The sequence below is a fragment of the Candoia aspera genome, chromosome 8 (genome assembly GCF_035149785.1).
Source record: "Candoia aspera isolate rCanAsp1 chromosome 8, rCanAsp1.hap2, whole genome shotgun sequence".
NCBI lineage: Eukaryota > Metazoa > Chordata > Lepidosauria > Squamata > Boidae > Candoia > Candoia aspera.
The window spans coordinates 17,978,234-17,998,380 of NC_086160.1; the positions used below are offsets into that span (position 1 = coordinate 17,978,234).

At 39.5% G+C, this 20,147-nt stretch overlaps 1 protein-coding gene across 2 annotated transcripts in view; it reads left to right on the forward strand.

Moving 5' to 3' along the window:
* CRACD (capping protein inhibiting regulator of actin dynamics) overlaps positions 1-20,147 on the forward strand; it is a 120,703-nt gene that overhangs the window by 44,504 nt on the left and 56,052 nt on the right. For both annotated transcript variants that reach the window (XM_063309987.1, XM_063309988.1), the window contains exon 2: positions 14,805-14,910. The gene's annotated coding sequence lies outside the window, so the exon portion shown is untranslated. The remainder of the gene's footprint in view (positions 1-14,804; positions 14,911-20,147) is intronic.

A 20,147-nucleotide genomic window follows, 5' to 3' on the forward strand; every position in this document is an offset into this window, starting at 1 on the left:
CCACCCAGGCACCCCAAAAAACCTACGGATAAGTTGTTAAAAACTTTCACAGGATAGGCAGGCCTTCTCTGTCATATTGCCTGCCCTCTGGAACACCATTCTGCCAGAGATTCATAAAGCCCTTAAAACCTGCCTCTGTCCTCAGGCCCTGGGTTATAACAGGTGGTAGACTCCTTGTGGGATGTTTAATTGACTCTTAATTTTCTCCACATTTTCTTTTGGATTACATATTCTGTGCTTTTATTTTGTTTTATTGCTGTATTTTGTAAGATGCCTTGAGTCATACAGCCTATGAATCTAATCAGAAAGAGAGAAAGAGAGAGAGAAAGGGAGGGAGGGAGGGAGAGTTAGGGTTTGCAAAGCTCCCGAACATGACAGGATTGCTTCATTCTGTTTGGTGGACACAAGTTGCTTTGGAAAACAATTAGCAGTGCAGTCCAATGCATGGATAAATAGGAAAGTTCCCAGTTTTCCAGTTAAGCAGTATAAGCACAGTTGCTGTCAACAACATCAAAATGGAAAGTACAAATGAACTATCAAAGCCCCCCCCCCCTTTTATTTGCATGCAATGTGTGCAATGCAGATTTAAGAAGGGGAGGGGCTTGGATCACCCAATCATGCTTACCATTTTGACTTTATTGACCTTCCCCAGATGACCCCAGATGGACTATTTTTTCTGGCTGCACTTGTTACGGTGAATGATGTGGTAGAAGCCTCACTCCAGATATGTCCAGGACAAGAATGTATGCTCATTTCATTTATTTTCACTTGACCCCAATTAAAGTTAATAATTACTCTCCAGTCATGGATTTAATAACATGCTTGTTAACATGATTCATGTTAGTCATACGAAGCCTCTTCAGTCATCTATTTAACAATTTTCCCTTTGCATCATCTTCTGTTAAAAAGGGTAAAATTAAGTTTGCTTTCATTTGATTTACAGTTAAGCTTAATTAAAATTAAATCTAGTTATTCTGATTACTCTTTGGTAATTACAATTAAAATATTGCAATTTAACAATATTTTTAGGAGTTCTATGGGTGCTGCCCCCAGAGCTATTTCCACTGTAGGAGTGTAATCAAATGTGATATTTATGAACAGAAATTTGTGTGAGGTGCTCCGATGATGGTAATTTTCCAAAACACAAATGCCACTTAGTATAGACATGACAGACAGTACATGGTAATGTTTGCTGTGTATAAAATACACAAGCTGCTTTGCCTGTGCAAGCCCATAGTGACTGGTTGTGGTTCTGCAAAGGTTGAGAATCCATAATACATTGATTAAAATTGATTATTAAAAGTATGTGGTTTTTTTTATGTCTTGTCTAGCTGTAACCCCAATGAAATCACTAGTTGTATACTCACCAATGGGGCTATACACATTTATTTAGGCATGGAAGTTGGGTCATTAGCTTGACTGAATTATATACCAACACACTGATTGTGTCTTTATCGACTTAGCTGAATCAGGGACTAGCTCTTTTGACTGACCTTTCACTATGTTTCATACTTATTTTATTGATATTAATGTATACATGCTCAGATAAGAGCCCAGTAAGTATGGTTTCTCCTTTGCAAAAGTGTGCATCAGTCTTCTTATAATAAGTCAATAAAATTCTGTAGATATTTGTCAAAGTTGGCCTCAAGCTCCTATACCTGGAAAATTGATGTTATTCAGGGGAAGCAATTTTAAAACCTTCTGAATTCTTTTTTCTTTAATCAGCATTTTTCCTACAAAAATTTCAAGTGTGTCTAGAGAATCTGCTATAAAGATACAGCTATCATATAGTTATGGTATTAGTAGTCCAAACATAACTATATGATAGCTGTATCTTTATAGCAGATTCATAACTGAGGGACTGTCTCATTCCTATTATATCGACCCTCCCCACCCAGTCATGCAGGGAGGGCACGTTAAGGACCCCATCCGTAAAAGAATTCCACCTAGCGGGGCCCAGGAAGCGGGCCTTCTCTGCAGTAGCTCCCACCCTTTGGAACATCCTTCCCCCAGATGTGAGACAGGCCCCCTCGCTCCTGGTCTTTTGAAAAAGATTAAAGACCTGGTTTTGCCAGCAAGCTTGGAACGGGAGGAAGAATAGCTATACCTGGGGATGGCTAGTGCCCTAGAGTGATTTTTGATGGACCTATTACACTCACGGACTGATAAGAACTCTCAGCCATCTAGACTCCCATCACATTTTATTTCAAGTGTATTTATTGTATTTGTAACTGTTTTTTGTAATTTGATTTTAATTTCGTTTTTATTGTAAACTGCCCAGAGTCCCTCCTTGGGAGGGAGATGGGCAGTGATAAAGTTTGCCAAATAAACAAACAAATAAATAAATGAATAAATGTCTTGGTCATTTAAATATGGTCTCAAACCTCCAAATTCCAATAGTAGAAAATATATGTAGTTCAGGGTTGACTTGTAGGGTTCTTGGTGTTGTCTGAGCTTGGTTCTGTTTTTCTGGACCCAGAGCACATCCTCCCTGGCAGCCAACACCCATGGAAGCAGGAAACAAGACCAGATAAACAATCAAGAAAGAAACCACATCCCAAACAAGACTGGCAGGGCAAGCTATAAACAGCCAGCAAGCCCCACTCCCCCATGCCCTGATGATGTTACTTAGCCTGGTAATGAATCATCTCAGAGAACACCAGCCAAGCTCAGAGCACCAAGAACCTAGCATCTCCAAATTCATTAGCAATCACGAGGATGGGGGCAAATGATGAATGCAGCGTTGTGCCATCACAGTACAAGCTTTACCCCTTTTGTACATGCATCATCACACACATGTATGAAAGGGGCAGAGCTTGCATTGTGACAAGCAGTGTTTTTGATGAAAATGTCCGATCCTGCAGACTCCTCTGCTCTTCACTGCATGTACAAAAGGGGTGGAGCTTGCACTGTGATTGTGCACAGATCACAAATCCTGCATTTATTAATAGGCTAGATATAAAACTTAAATACTTCACAAAAAGTACATTAATTAAACCCTTGTTAATGACATTCTCATTTATTTAAAATTATTGTAATATTACATGCTGCACCCTGCTGCAGACATTGTAATGTAGAAGGATGGATCTATATAAGCATTATATTCCATCAATGTGGTGATGATTACACACCAGAAATCAAACATGAAGCCAGAATGTCATGGGTAATGCCAAGTTAGTATAGTAGTTAAGGTGTTGGACTGGAGCAGGAGGCCCAGGTTCAAGTCCACCCTGAGTTATGAAAATCCACTGGGGAGGCAATCACTTGCTGTCAGCAGCCCTGACAGGGTTTCTGTCATGGAGATAAATGAAGAGAGATCCCTGTGTAAGCTGTTGATCTCCTGGAGAAAAAGTGAGATATCCATCTATCAGAAATAAAAATATGATGCATGTTTCAACTCATCATCTTGACTTCCCTCAGAATTTATCTTTTTCTCTAGCTACTTAATGCTTAAGCTATGTGCTGTTGAATACAATGTGCTTCAGAGTTATCTGTCTTACCTGAGGAATGCTGCTGGGGAAGGAACACACACACACACACACACACACACACAGAGAGAGATCAAGGCAAATACTTTTTTTTCTGTCTGCCCTGTGACATACCAAGAGGTATTAAGTTGACTGAACTGGGTTCTGTGATTAAACCAGGTTGTGAAATTGACTTCACAATGAGCAAAACATCAAGGAGATGATGGGAAGGAGAAATTGTGATGTAGAAAGGGGTGGGGCTTTGACTGTGCAGTTGTTCTTCTATTAGGAGGTAATGGCCCACCAGGACCAACAGGTCCCAATAACATCACCAACTAGAAAACCATCAGATAATGTTACATTGTTTTGTGGAGGTGGGATGATAGAAGAGATGCCTGTAAATTATTCCTAGCAGTGTCCCCCCTCCCCCCACACTCCAAAATCCTGCAATGATGAAATATGAGGTTGAAATGTGCACAGTTGTGGACTTCATCTTGACTTTTATAAAAAACCCTCTCTCACTCCTGAATATCTGTAAGTGAATAGATTTGCAGCATTTTAGAATGCCTTAAACTTAACTACGACCATGGTATTATCTAGATCAGTCCAAGAGTATTGGTGTATTAGAAAATCAGAGTTTGCCTTTCAGAGATTCCTACATAACTCAGCTTTCTGCAGGTCTGAGCTTTGATAAATCAGAGGCTGACAAGACTAAAATTAGAAGGATTTCATAAAGCGCCTTCCATCTGCTTTAGCATGAGAATGAATGTGTGTGCCTGCCTGTGGGCGTGCTATGGACCATTGGTGCAGAGAATGCTAACAAAAGGCTTTCCTTTGATTTATTCAGCAGAGAGAGCATATCTCTTCCTATCATACCTCTCTGATTGTAAGATGAAAAGAAAAGGTCACTTACTTGCATCTCTTTAATAATTTATGGGAAACTACCACTTAGTGTTCACAAGGGCTCAGCAAGTGCTTTGCAAAATGATTTCCTCACAAATATCATAAGAGTGATACAACTTCTTTTTAGATTTTTTAAAATCTAGCCTTTATTATTATTATTTTAATAAATAACTCAAGGCGGGGGACATACCTAATGCTCCTTCCTCCTCCTCTTTTCCCCACAACAACAACCCTGTGAGGTGAGTTGGGCTGAGAGAGAGTGACTGGCCCAAGGTCACCCAGCTGGCTTTCATGCCTAAGGCGGGACTAGAACTCACAGGCTCCTGGTTTCTAGCCTGGAGCCTTAACCACTAGATCAGGCTCTAAACATGATGCAAACATGAATATTGGGGTATCAGCAGTAGATGCTGTACATGAACTTTGCCATTCAGATGTGCTGATTAAACTTCAAGTTAGTCCAGAACAGATGATAGGACACACAATCATGGTGCATGCTATAATAATTTGTCATATGTTCACCCTTGTCTCTATTATATGAACATCTAAGGTTATCTTTAGTAGTATTTAGCAGGATGAGAAAACTTTTTTTTAATTCCTTGTTTATTGAAATAAAATATTAATTCATAACCAAAAAATAAAGAACTGTAAAAGGGAAATAAACAAAGAACTTAATAAATAAAAGAACTTGGAAGTGTGTACCTATGCGTGTGTATGTATACAGACTACAGAAATATAGTGTCCGAATTAATGAAATTAATATATTATTATACACTGGTCAGACTCTTGAAAAACTGGATTTATTTATTTTAAAAGACCCCATATACTCATTTCATTTATTCATATGACTTATATTCTGTGGTTCTGCCAGAATATAAATCATGTGCAAAGTAGCTAGTGATAAAAAATTATTATTATTAATAATAATAATAATAGCAGCAGCAGCAGCAGCTTGGCTGAACAGGACAAATACAAGTGAAAACAGTAACGTTCTTTATGCATATATACAGAATGGGGGATACCTAGCTTGGCAATTGTACTTGGGAAAAACATCTAGCAAGGATAGTTGATTGCAAACTGAATATGAGCCAGCAGCGTGTTATAGCTGCAAAGAAGGCAAATGGAATTTTAGGCTGTGTCAATGGAAGTATAATTTCCATATCACAGGAAACAATACTACTTTATTCTGTGATGGTATGTCCTCATTTTGAAGAATGTACCAATTTCTGGGCGTTATTTTAAAAAGGATTCCGTTTTCAGACAAACTGAAACAGGTTCAGGATAGGGCACCAAAGATGGAATGCATTCAGAGAAGGAGAATGAGGATGATCAGTTGACTCGAAATAAGTCTATGAAGAGCAGCCAGAATATGGGAATGTTTAGCCTTCAGAAGAGAAGACTGAGAGGCTCTCTTTAAATACCTGGAGGTATTTCAGAAGAAGGCTTAGCCTTGTTCTCTTATCATCTCAGAGTGCAGGACATAGAATAATGTATTTAAGTTAAAGCAGTTCTACTGTATTGGGCTGCAAAAATCTGGAAGACCACTAGATACCATGAAGAGCTTTCAGTATTCCTTTGCAGCAGATTCCAGTTGAAGATTTAAAAAGAAAAAAAATCCTAAATTAAAAAAGTTACACTTAGCCAGAGAAGTAGGTGATTCCCCTTTGCTGGATGTGTTTGGGTGAGCTGGACAGTCAGCTGTCGGGGATCATTTAATTTGGATCCCTAAATGGTTCTTTCCAATTCTAATTCTATATAATTCTGTGATATAACATATATCATCTTACAGAGAAATTTCAAACATTCATGCTCAACCCAGAACAACATCTGTTTAGAAAAAAAAGTTCATATAGCTAAGAAATGATGACCAGATTTGAATAAATTTATCCTTAATTATAGGGTTCTTTAAAGCTCTTGGCAGTTGTTTTAATCTTTTAAGCAAAACAATTTATTTCACTGTTAAACACCAGAGCTCCAGATGCATACATATAGTGGGATTTTAAAGTTTAGGCTCTTCTGGTCAAATTGTATGTTTCAATAAATCCCTAAATGAACAGAAGCTGTCAAAACCTCTACATGGTAAGAGATGAAACATGATATATTTCTGCAAATTTGAATTTGTACTTAGTATTTATGTAGTGGTTTACAGGATCAAAATAAGAAAACAGTGAATATAGCAGGTGCAAAAGTTTGGCAGTTTCAGACAGTACTTGGGAACACCTCTTTTGGCAGAAATAACAGCTTCCAAACATTTTCTCAGGCCAGCTAAGATCTTTATATTCTTGGTTTTGGTATTTTTTCCCCTGTACTTTCCTTATAGATTTCCTCTGGTTCAGAAATATTTTTAGGTCTTCTTGCAAGGACTACATGTTTGATATGTCCCTACACATTTTCAGTAACATTCAACTATTACATTCCTCGGCTTTTCATCACAATACTTACTTTCAGCCAGAGACCAGGCCAAGGCAATATTCAAAGAGTCTTGGATGTTAATGCCCAAACAGAGATTGAGTCACTTGCACACAATAGGTCGTCAAAATGGCTGGCCAAGAATAAACTGTCCTTTGAAATAGAAAACTACCTGACAATGGGTATGACTCAATACCATAGTTTGAGCAACTAGATTCTATGGTCAAATACAGACGATTCCACCAAGTGCCTTACCTTGAGAGGACATGTGTTTGTGGAGCACCCGAAGTAGAAGACATTGCGCATGTCCTATTTAACTGCCAACTATATGCCCCAGCAAGGGCTCAGTACCTTCTGACATTAATTGACAGAACCTCATACTGGGACTGTAACAAAAGACTATGTTACTTCCTCCAGGGCACAAATACATATGTGGTCAATAGAACTGTTAAGTTTATAGTTAGGCCTGTCCAACTGATAACGCAATTTATAGAACACATTGGGGTGGCAAGTAAAGGTGATGAATTTATTTAAACTCACATTGTTTCTGTATTTTATTACTCGTTTTATTATATCTTGCATTTTTATCTTACAATTTTATCTCTATTTTACCCTACTGTATTTTATCGTATTTTATCACACCATTTTATTTTATCTAACTTTACTGTATCTTAGCTCTTTTATGGTATCATTTTTTATGTTTTATATCTTACAGTGGCTGATGCCCAACTTTCTGATATGGTCATTTGACTAATCAGTAAAGTTATTCATTCATTCAGTAATATTCCAGTCCTGGAGGCTGTGTAGGGCACTCCATATTCTTTATCCTTTTTCTTGTAAGAACTTCATGGTTGATTTGAAGGTGGGTTATGGATTGCTTTCTTGTTGAAACTGAAACGGATTGAGTTTCTTCAGTGACGTGAAACATCATTGAACATATTCAGCTTCTAGAATTTGTTGATAATTGAATCTATTCTTCCATTCACCTGCACAGTACGATTCTTTGAAATATAAGATTTGAAGTGTTCATAGGTATTTTTTTACTACACTTTGCAGATACCCCTGCTGTGTAGTGTTCATTTCTGCTCATTAGTTTAGTTGTGTAATTTATTTTGTCTGAATTTTAAAATAACAGAGAACAACAATAAAGCATGGTCCAGTTTCAATGCACTGGACATGTCTCTAAACCAGTATTTCTCAACCTTGGCCACCTGAAGATGTGTGGACTTCAGCTCCCAGAATTCTGGGAATTGAAGTCCACATATCTTCAAGTGGCCAAGGTTGAGAAACACTGCCCTAAACAGAGTCCAGGATCAAAGAGATTTTTTAGGATTTATTTCTCCTTCTCCTTCTCCTCCTCGCATAGCAGCTGCTATTCCAGGGTTTCCCAAAACTATATGGATGAGGCCTGGTATTTTTTCACTACTTTTTTTGGGGGGTGGTCTTGTTTCTTTACTATATTGCACACATGAAAAATAGCAGATGGGCTTTTCTGCAGGTATAAAGTTTGTTTTTTAAGCTTGGGTCATTCGATGACCACCATTCTGGTTGGAGGCCTTAGAGGAAATCTCTTTCTTCTTCCCCCTCTGAGCAGAGTGCTGGAAATTTGCGGCTGTAATGGCTTTGGCAGCCTCATGTGGCACAGAGTGGTAGGCGGCAGTATTGCAACCGAAACTCCCCATGGCCTGAGTTCGATCCCAGCAGAAGCCGGATTCTCGGGTAGCCGGCTCAGGTTGACTCAGCCGTCCATCCTTCCGAGGTCGGTGAAATGAGCATCCAGCTTGCTGGGGAAGGTGACGACTGGGGAAGGCAATGGCAAACCACCCCGCTACAGTCTGCCATGAAAACATCGTGAAAGCGGCGTCCCCCCAAAGGGTCAGACATGACTCGGTGCTTGCACAGGGGACCTTTCTCCTTCACAATGGCTTTGGTAAAGGGGAGAGACTGCAATTATCTTCTGAGGAGCAGTATTTTTTAAAAAAACAAACCAAGAACTTCACTTTGGGAAATGCTACTCCAGTCCATGTCATAAATGTTTAATTCTCCTCTCAGTTGCAAAAGAGTTTTGGCTTCAGGATCTGCTGTACTGGGAACATGGTTAAGGCTTCATTTAGAAAAGCAGAAATATTGTAAACTAAGAGTAAAAACAAATCTGCACACAAACAAACACAAAGAGAAAGTGCAACGATAATAATCACTACCAGGAAAGGATATAGAAAATCATCAAATGTACAAACTAGCAGTTTGGATACTTTTAACACTTCCTGTATAATCCAGTGCTTCCCAAACCTGGGTAAATTACCCAAAATGGGGTAAAAGTGGTTTTTCTTTGGGTAATGACATAGGAACCTATTAAATTGACTTAGAAGTGTTTTACTTACATTGGATAAAAAGGACTTTCTGATAAATGGTTTTTGGTGATGAAGGAAAAGGTTTGGGAAGCACTGACAGGGCTGCAACTAGGGGGGGCTACCAGGTAATATGCCCTGGGTGCCACGCTGGGGTGTGTGTGCCAAAATGGGTGCGGAATCCATGTTTGCCCCAGGTAACACAAACCCTAATTGTGGGCCTGAGCACTGGTATAATCCATGATCTAAAATCTAACATGCCTAAAAGATTTGCCATTTGCTTGTAGCTGATGATGGGGGAGCATTTGATAAACCACAAGCATCTCTTAGGGTGTGGGGGGGTGGTTAAAAAAACCTCCAGAAGGCAATTGTGACTGTGAAATTGAAGGATCACCACTTTTTATACATGTCTCATCCACAATGCACATTAAAAAAATGCAGGGCACAGATGCTCCTGTGGGGCACTAGTGTATGGTGAACGTCTTCCTGACAGATGTTTTCTCATACCTTCTTGCATTCAGGTGGAGGTCTGTACTCAAGTTACTTCCATAAAAGGTAAAACAGGTTTGCACCCACCAAGGGAAGCCATTTTTACATTAATGAGTAAACCGTAATTCAGTTAAAAGCAAGCCTTATATCCTGTATTTGTGCCTGAATTGTGTGTAATGTTTGCTGTAGATGGGAGAAAAGTCCTTACAGAAATGTGGACCCAGTACTCAAGTTGTGTTGGATTTTGTACATTTGTTTACCATGCAGATTCCCAGCAACCCTATTTTTATTTCAGTGTTAAATTTTATGCAACTTCATAATGACTCTCAAGTGTACCCAATATACATGCATTTGCTTAGGGATATTTTCCCACTCCTGGGATTACATACAGCAGTGTTGCATTAATTTCTCCAGATGCAGGGGGAGCTTTTGAAAGCAACATTTAAAGCTGCCTTATTGCCAGAATAACATTGTCAGCGGAGCACTTTTCACTGCAGGAGAAAGTAGAAGCTATTAGATAGGTGAAAAGCTTTTGTTTCCCTGACCTGTTAAAATCAGACATCTTGTTGGGCCATGGAAGCAGTGATTAATATAAAAGATTCCCTTTGTCTTTTCCAGTTCAAGTTCATGCCCTATCTTTGATTTCCTTTAGGTGCTTTTGTACACACACACAAACACATACACTTAATAAGAAACAGTTCTGCTCTCCAAGCACAGACATATTTCTGGGTGCAGCCGGAATAAAGAATCCTTTCTAACAATATGGCTAACCCAAGTGTCTGAAGGCCATCTGATGTGTAAGGGCATCCATGGGTGGGGGAATCACATGATTGTGCAATCAAAGCCCTGCCCCTTTTTAACATGTATTGCACCCCTTGCTGACACTTCTGTCTTTGTGTGCTTTGTTTTGTGCAGAAAACTTGCCCCTTTTAAGAGGTGACTATCAGGGATTCAGGTTAGACCAGTGTTTCTCAACCTTGGCAACTTTAAGATATGTGGACTTCAACTCTGGGAGTTGAAGTCCACACATCTCAAAGTTGCCAAGGTTGAGAAACAGTGGTTTAGACTATTTCAATAGAACAATACTTCCTATCCAGATTTTATGCATTTTTAAAAGATCTACTACCTAACTGCATGTATCCTAAATTTTAGCTTTCTGTTTATTGTGACTACATCAAAACTAGCCTTATCCACCTGCCGCCCTCCTCACAATGAGAGTTGCCAACCCAACATCTCGGGAGGGCAGAAGATTGGGGAAAGATTGGGCTAAACCATTTTGATGGAAAATATTGATCTGGCCCTGTAGCTCCCAGTTGTCCTTCAGCACCTATTTCTCCTTGGCTTATCTGTTCCAGAGCTAAGCAGGATCAGAGCTTGATAATATTTGGATGGGAGGAAATTCCAGAGATATAACTGGAACAGGACTAGATGGCAAGTTGAAAACATCCCCAGAAAAGATAGTAGCAAACAATTTCCATATATTGCTGCCAATAATATGGATGGATCCATGCAGTTAAGTTCACGTCAAGCTCCACTTTTAGAAGATGGAGCTGATCTTTCAAAAATGCATTATTTTAAGGGAGGAATTAATAGCAGCCTCACTTCTGGGTTTTTCTATTAAACAGATGCTCCTGGAATATGCATATACAAGAAACTATGGTTGGTTCAAAAATTAAAGCTTTTGAGCTCTTTCTCTTGCATAAAGGGTAAAAAGAGAGAATAGGTAAATACCTAAGCTGTGTTTTGTATCACATCAGAACATCTTTAAAGTGTCATCCTGCGTAACACTGACTTTTCCTGTGTTATCGAAGCAATTACTTTAAAGTGCTATAGCACTTTCTGTCTTTTGCTAATGAGAACGATTGTGGTAATCTTTCTGGTATGCATTTGCCCATCTCTCGCTTTTAAAAAAAAAATAATTAAGCTTTGTATTCAGTGTAGTTAGGAATAACTCAGTTCATCTAATTCTGCCATAAAATTCTTCACAATTATAGAGCACATCTGCCCCTTAAAAGGTTGTTGGGAAAATGCCCTGGTGTTTTCTCTGTGATTGCCAAGAATGGCCCTGAAGACTGTGCCCAAGGTGTATTTTCTTGAGTGTTATTTGTTGTGATTGTTGAAAGGATGATATTGGATTAGTAATCCATTTAGTGGCAGACTGGTTTCTATCTTCAGCTTTCCAGAATCATTGCAATTACTACCAGTTTATATTATTGAGGTATGGAATTCCAGATAAGAAAATAAAACATTGGCTGGTATTTTATAGGCATGTGAACAAATGAGATGCGGAGGGCCATCTGGCCAGCCTGCTTGAGGTCTCAGACTGTAGGCGCTTGTTGTTACATTATGGATTGTAACATCTTGAGGCCTGTTGTCACGTAGCACAAGTGTGCGAGTCAGAAAGTCCAGTTTGTGCTTAATGGTAGACTTACATCTGTCTTCACTCCTCTAGCACTTTTTCCTGGGTTGACTCAAAGCCATTTCAGAGAGAATCTGCCCAGAGCAATCCTTATTATAATGACAAGTGACTCAGGGATGTTTCCTAAGTTAGGGACAACCAGTTCCTGCTTCTATTTGTCCCCCACCTTTGGAATGTGTATCTCATTGAGCAAAATTAACCCCTTCCTGCTCTCTCCTTCCTCCACCTCCAAGTATGGAAGACTGGTTACAGTATTTAACTAAAAGGAGACCGAAAGCCCTTTTGCAATTGAATAAAACATTATCCTTCCATGCTACACAGGATGCTGGCTTCCCATTGCAACAAATTATAATCAGGAGGGGATGGGTAGGCTCAGTGATAGGACTCAGGAGGAGTTAAGACAGTGATTCTCATGAACCAGACTGAACCAACCAACCAATCCTGAAGTAGATGATGGCCTCAAGCAGCAGATTTGGGAGGCCAGGAAGGAGCAGTTAATGTTTAAAACGCTTAAAATGTGTTACTGTTGTTTTATGGCCAGAAACAGGTGCAAGAGCATCTGTGGGGGGTCAAAAAATGAAGATGGTGGCAGGAAACATGTTTAAAAAAGGGTGATGCCATTATGGCTGCACTCTAGACTTTTTCACACACACCTACCCATGATGTGGTTTTCTGGGTGGGAACTGTTGTAGTTTGGAGTTATCACCTAGAACAAGTGCTTTATGTGGGTGTCCCACCTCACTCCCTCTGAAACTCAGGCTTAGTCTGGTGAACTAGATTTTGACTTGGTGTGTCAATGTGTGCGTAAATGGAGCATTTAATTCAGAAAGTGAGCAGTGCAAGTTGTGAACCCGCATTTCTGTCTATGAATCTGGAGTTTCTGGATTAAAAAGATCCAGTAGCACTGGAGGTGCCATAAAAATCCTCTTTACAGTCTCTACAATCTTCCATGTGACAGTTCTTGCAAGCAAATTCAGCTTCAATTCTGGGTGTTTTTTTCTAAGCAGCATGCAGTTTCCTTTAAGTGTTAATATGTTTGTAGCATCCATGCACAGCAGTGGTTCTTAAACTGGGGTAATTACCCCCAAGGGGGTAATTTGGAGATAGCCTGGGGGTAATAGAACAATTTGTAATTGCTTTTTTGTGAGTTGAGGATCCATTTTGGGACTGCTGCTGTTAAGATGCTTGTGTAAAACAACAGAATCTGGGTTTTTTGTGGGGGTAATGGCATTATTTGAGACCAGGAAAGGGGGTAATTGACTCAAACAGTTTAAGAATCACCACTGTACAGCAAGCAAGGTGTGATTGGGGTCACTAGCTTTTCAATTTATATTTCTGCCCCAGACCTTAGAAAGTGCATGTGGGTGTGTAATTCTTCTATAAAAGCTACCCTTTTCCTTAGTAATGCTCCATCCTGGTGTGCAAAGTTATTGGAAAAGAACTGTGTTGGGGAAGACAGTTGAAGGCAGAGAAAAGCCAGTTTTGTGCCAGGCCTTGTCTAATTTCAACACTGCTCCCCCCCACCCCACCCCACAAGTGATTAACTCAGCCCCCTGGCCATGATGATCTTTTCCATTTGAAGGAGAAAAAGAACACACTGGAAATAGAAAGGCAGAAAAGGAGATGTCATGAAAGAAACAGAAGCTGAAAAAGAGAAGCTGGAGCCCCACCCATTTTAAGATTGCTGTTCCGAACCAAATTTTTCCCAAGGGAAAGTAGCTTTCATCAGAAGAAGGGAAGCCCAAACAGAGCCCCAAAATCTAAGGTGTGGATGGGCTGATCCAGCTTTCTTCACCTTGATGTTCTACTAAGCCCATAATTTGCATCTGAACAAAGACTGCAGTTGAAATCTGATGTGGCTGTTCCCAATGAATGTCATTTGGCTGGCTATTCCCCTTCATTAAAAAAAAATATCTGTATAATGTTACACAAAATGCAATTGGCTCATTCTTTTTCCAAAATTCTTAGAACTGTGTTATCTTACCCTGAAAGAGCTTTTAGTAACATGTTCTGTCCATCCATTTAGAATTAAACAGCTTCCATTAAAATGCAGCCATCTCTGTTAATATTCTGAAAGTATTATTCTAAATGTAAACTAAAAATCTTAATATTTTGTTTCAGTGCCCTGTTTTTTCTCCCATTAATTGAAAATACTTTCTGATACATCACACAAGCACAAATTCATTAAATATAAATTTGCCAGGAGCATTTCTAGCAAATGATGAGAGAAGCTATACCTCTTGAATGTCTGCCTGAATTGAACCTACTCCAACCTAGTGTTGATCTGAATGATCAAGGCAAACTGGAGTACCCGGATCCTGACTTGTAATGACATGACATGGAATATAAAATAGAATTTAAATGGCACTTTCCTGAGTTTTTAAATCATGCACAGAAATTGGAAGCATCTTAGTTGTTCACTAAAACTAAAAAGTTTTTGGTTATTGAGTTTGGGTAGTTCTGATAACAGTAGTAATATGTCAAAAAGCTACAGCCAGCAGAGTTTGCAGAGCTGAATAAATGTGACATATACATCTTTTTTTAAATCTAACTACTTAAAGCAGTAACAAAACCACAAAATAATACAGTTTGAAGCAGGTGAAAAATACTGAAATCAATAAGACTGAATTATTATTCTGAGACTAAGCCCTCCTTGAACATAGCAGAGCTTACTGCTGGGAAGACAAGTATGGGTTTCTGCTGCAAACTGTCACTTACAGAATTGTCTCCCTCAACTAAATTATAATTCTGTTGCTATTTCCCCACACACAGCTGGAAATATAACCATTAACTGGTGCTACCCAAGGATTGTATGCAAAATTCTGGTATTTGGAAGAAGCTTGAGTGGAGGAATATAAGAAGATTACATTTGACAGTGGTAAGGAATACCTCAACTTTATTTGGGCTTTACACAAAGCAGGATTTGTGTTAACTATGTTTTTAAATAAGCCAGAAACAGTTCTGCAGATGAAAAAAATCAGTCATAATTTGTATAGCCAAGTCCCATTTTCCCCCTCTATTTCTTCTGAAAGTTCTAAGTTTACAGGTGGAACACAAAAGCCAACTAAGCCATGCTTTTGAATTAAAAAATAATAGCAAACCGTGTGTGTAAACCAACATGATTAAATAGTGATAGGCTTCCCTCTTGCAATGGGTTCACACATTACAATAATCTAAAAAACAGTCACGGGGAGGTAAATAAAGTTAAGGTGGAAGCTTTGACCATGTGATTGAAGCCCCAGCCCCTTTTTACAAGCATAAAAAGGGGGTGGGGCTTTAATTACATGGTTGTGGCTGCCATCTTAACTCTTTTAAACCTCCCCACCTGTGGTATTATATATGGGAAATAATCAAGTAATGATGATAGTTGCATTATTATTTCTTTACTATTTTCAAATACGTGAATTTAAGTTTGGGTACCAGTTAGCATTTGGGAATAAAGAATCCAGTTTATCACTTTGCTCAGACACTTTGTCTTTCAGCTGTATGTGTGTGGGGCTGACAGTTGGCAGGGAAGATGTTGTGATGGTCCAGATCCTTTTTGCTATTAATTCAACGACTCACCACAAGACATCAAAGGATAGGAAAGAGTTCTTTATTAATAGAAGTGATCATCTTCAATGCAAAGATCAGACTAGACAAGCCCATGCAAAATGGCAGTTACATCCTCCACTTTTACACCAACCTCCCCCTGCCCCCAGTGAGGAATTGTCTCCAAGACAACCCCTCCTTTGTTCTCACAGTTTCTCTTCTTCCCAGCCACAAATCCTTCAGTACCAAGCTGATAAAACTGTTCGAGCTGACCTCGGTGTCAGGCTGTTCAACAAAACAATCCTAATCCACATTCCTAATGGCCCTGCAGACATGCCACATTTCTGCTTCAAAGCATTTTTAACAACCCTGCAGGTATACTAAATAATTACTATATTACCCATAACATACTGTCAGGATATCTCATCCTGACAGATGTTTTCTCATACCTTCTTGCATTCAGGTGGAGGTCTGTACTCAAGTTACTTCCATAAAAGGTAAAACAGGTTTGCACCCACCGAGGGAAGCCATTTTTACATTAATGAGTAAACCGTAATTCAGTTAAAAGCAAGCCTTATATCCTGTATTTGTGCCTGAATTGTGTGTAATGTTTGCTGTAGATGGGAGAAAAGTCCTTACAGGAATCTGGACCCAGTACTCAAGTTGTGTTGGATTTTGTACATTTGTTTACCATGCAGATTCCCAGCAACACCTAGCATTTTTAATCGCTGAAGCTCAGCGAATAAATTTGTCCTACTTACTCTGGGTTCCTGTGTTAACACACACATTTTACTCCCATAGTTGTTTGATGTCTATGTAGCTGGGAATTGTTTACAAACTCTTTGATTAGCTGTATATCAAACAGCACTGAGATCACTTCCACATCAGTGTTTTGCACTGGTTTGACATTAGCTCTAGACCTGGCTAATCTTACAACATGGTTTGCTTTCAGGAGTTGATTTGATTTATTTCTTATTCTGCTTCAGTTTATTTGGCTGGACTTTTCTTTTCAATTGCTTCAGTGCAGGCCTGTTTTCTCATTGGTGGGAGCTCTTGCATGGCTCAACCTCCTTCTCCTGGTCTTAAGGCTCAAGCCAACCTTTACTCTTCCCCTTCCCCACAACCCAAGGTTTATCTTTCTCTTCCTAGAGCTTGTTTCTTCCTTAATGCATTGTTTAGAACAGTGCTGGCTGGGGAATTCTGACAGCTGAAGTCCACACATCTTAAAGTTGCCAAGTTTGAAAAACACTGTATTAGAACTTACCTCTCTTCTTTCCTGATCCAGCAGCCATAGTAACATGGAATCATGGTCATAGTACTTCAGAAGAATGTCTGGGGGCAAACATACAGGCATGCTCTCATGTTACTTTTGAAGGGCCGCAAATCACGGCTTAGGACTGGAGTCCTTTAAACCTGGTATGGGTCCCAATAAACACACCAAGTGAGAAATAGGATAACTCTTTTATTTGAGCGCTCAAGTAACAAGGGGGTCTCTCCTCTGAAAAGGAGAGCCCTTTGCGTTAGTAGACAGCATCTTTTATACCATTATCCATAAGATACAGTTACAAATATAAAATGATTATTGGACAATTTCTGTCACTGGGTACATAGGAATGCATACATTTGTGTTATCTATCTTAACTATACACTACATCTACACCCATCACCATTTAGGGATTCTGACCTCCTTCAGGTGTAAAATTCCATCTTGGACCCTGCTTTGGGAGGGGAATGATCTAATAATGGGAGGAGAATTTAACATTACAATTACCTGTCCGGTTACTTTCGGACAAGATATCCTCCATGTGCGCATGCCTGCATTTTTGTATTATCTTCTACTGGTTTCTGCTGGTTATTCCCTTCCCTTATCTTCCATTCGCGCCATCTCCCAACTTATACCTATCATGTACTCTTCAGCCTCCCTCATATTCCAACTTATTCTTAGGCATCCTTATCCCCCAGGAGAGCCTTGGAGCTCTTGAGACAAGGAAGCTTATTATTTTCCTTGACAATTACAGTTTACACAGTTAGCTGAACACATACATTCCTTATAAGAAGGATGCTGATAAAATTCTGTCTCCACACTTCCCATATCTCATAAGGGCATTTAAATGCAACTGAGGTATGGTGGCAAGGCAGTTGGTAACACCTGGGAGGATTTCAATGCTTTTATTTCTATTTTCTATCATTGATCTTCCTTCACATAGCTTCCAATGTGGATTGCAACTTCTCAGATTTTCTTGCAACTCACCAGACAAATATAGAGAAATATATTTCCTGAAAAACATGAATTGCCAAGGGCGAGGGGACTTCTAATTAATTTTATTAGCTTTTTGCGTGTAATGAGGGTAAAGGAATTTTGTTCCTTCATAACCGCTGGTAGTTCAGGGGGTAAACCCAATATGCATCCTCTTTTTGGTTAGCTGGAGGGAAAGTGGGTGAGCTGATTGGCTTATGATGTTTTTTGTGCATTTTCTGAGTCCTGAGGTTTTCACAGAAGTGAAAACGATTGTGAATTGGTTCCAAATCGCTCTGTGAGGGATTGCGGGATGAAAATGCTGATAATATGGAAGTGTCCAGGGTAATTTTTTTCCAAACAAGTGGGTAATTTCCTGTTTTTTATTTACCTCAAAGAGTCATGTTGAAATCCACCAATGCCACTACCTGTTTCAGCATTTAAATAGCTTCTTTATTGTGGTTCTCTCTGCTTAGTTATATATGTGTTTTAGTCTGTTTTTTTAACCTCTCTCAAATCTGGTATTCTGTTTCATCTTAACTTGCTGATAGATTCTAGCTTTTTTAAAAAAAAAAATTGGAACTCCATGTTGTTTTCCCAAAGGCCTTGTTCTTCTCTGTGGGCCCCTTGCAGATTTTATTCTTAAATGATAAATAAATAAAGGTCACCCTGGGGTGGAATTTGAAAAGCTTTAGTTTCTTTCCCTATTAAATCAATTTTCTTCATTCATAGCAGCCTTTCCTTTTGTTCCATTAACATCCTTTCCCCTTTAACCTTTCCTAATTATCCCCTCCTCCAGACCGAGGGGGCAGAAAAAGGAAAAACAAATCATCTGATTTGCACTTTATCTGGTTTCTTGAACATATGCTTTGTTGTCTTCCCCCCCCCCCCCACACACATCAGGTGATAGGAGGCTTGTTCTCTCTCTGTATAATGGAATCAGGCCCTTATCATCTCTGCCAGATGTTAGCCTCTCTGGACAACAGAATATTCAGGATGTGGGAGATTCATTCGGTGGGCTCATCTCTAGGGCACATTATGACGGTTCTAATTTTATTTACATTACCCCATGGTGGAAGGACAAGGCCTTTGGCCTTAGAAGAGCTTGTCCATGTGAAGTTGAATTTGATTTCATGGATTACTGCTTACCTAGGGAGAGCTTTTTCTGGGATGAAAATGGGATTTGCGTTTTAGCAGGGCATAGGAAACATCTGGATTGGCCAGGATTGTTAGCCTTTCCCTTGGCCTCAATTCAGCAGTGACTTTTTCAGCTGCTTTTTGGTTTCTGGTCCCAAGCCCACAGCTACTAACCTCCGCAACCCTGAGCTATAATACACAGTTGGCGTAACATCTTTATTCTATTTATCTTCCCTCATTCTTGCCACTCTTGTATGGTGTTGGGCCCCTCAATGGTACATGGCTTTTGCTGTTGTCCTTTCTTCTTTCTCATCGTACTCCGCTTCACTCATTGTTTTTATTTAGAATCTCTCTCCACTTGTACCTAACTATGGACACAAACATGGTCTGACAACATTTTTTTTCCTCCAGTTTCCCCATGACTTGAATGAGGGCTCTTCCTCACAGACATTTAAATACTATCCAACAATCCTTAAACAGGCAGATTTTTCCAGCATAACATTTGCCGCTCCCACTGTCAATCCCTGTCTTGCCACAGGGATGACGCCAGCAAATGGTGCTGCCTTTATTTATAGTGTACATTGTACATGAAGGACAGAGATTGGTAGGTCCCCCCATCTTAAGAAAAAGGGGGATCTTATATTTTTGTCTTCTATTTATATCTATATTTAATGTATTATGTATAGTTTGTATTGAATTTTAAATTTTATTTCTGTTGTAAACCGCCCAGAGTCCGTCCTTAGGGTGGAGATGGGCGGTGATAAAAATTTGACAAACAAACAAACAAATAAATACATAATATTGTATTTCCTCCCCCATTCATCAGCCAGTGGGAAAACAGCTAGACTGGCAGGTTTAGCCACTTGTCTCACTCTGACTATTTTGCTATTTGTTGATATTATCTGATAGTCAGGTTCCTTTTGGACATGGATTTAGCACTATTCTAGAAGAGTGCTAAATCCATGCCAAAAGGAGCATGAAGAACAGCTGACAGAATTGGTGAGGGTTGTGCCATGAAGCAGCAGAGAGTTCTCTCTCCTGTTTCACCATTCAGCCACCCATCACCACTGCTGGTCAGTCACTGGTCAGGCTGATCCAAGTCTCTGAACCAAGGATCAGTTTGTGATGAGTACAGGAGGAAAACCTGGGTTGAAATAATTAGACGCTCCCGATGCCTAAAGCAGAATGGTCTGGAAGACAGTGCCCAGGGA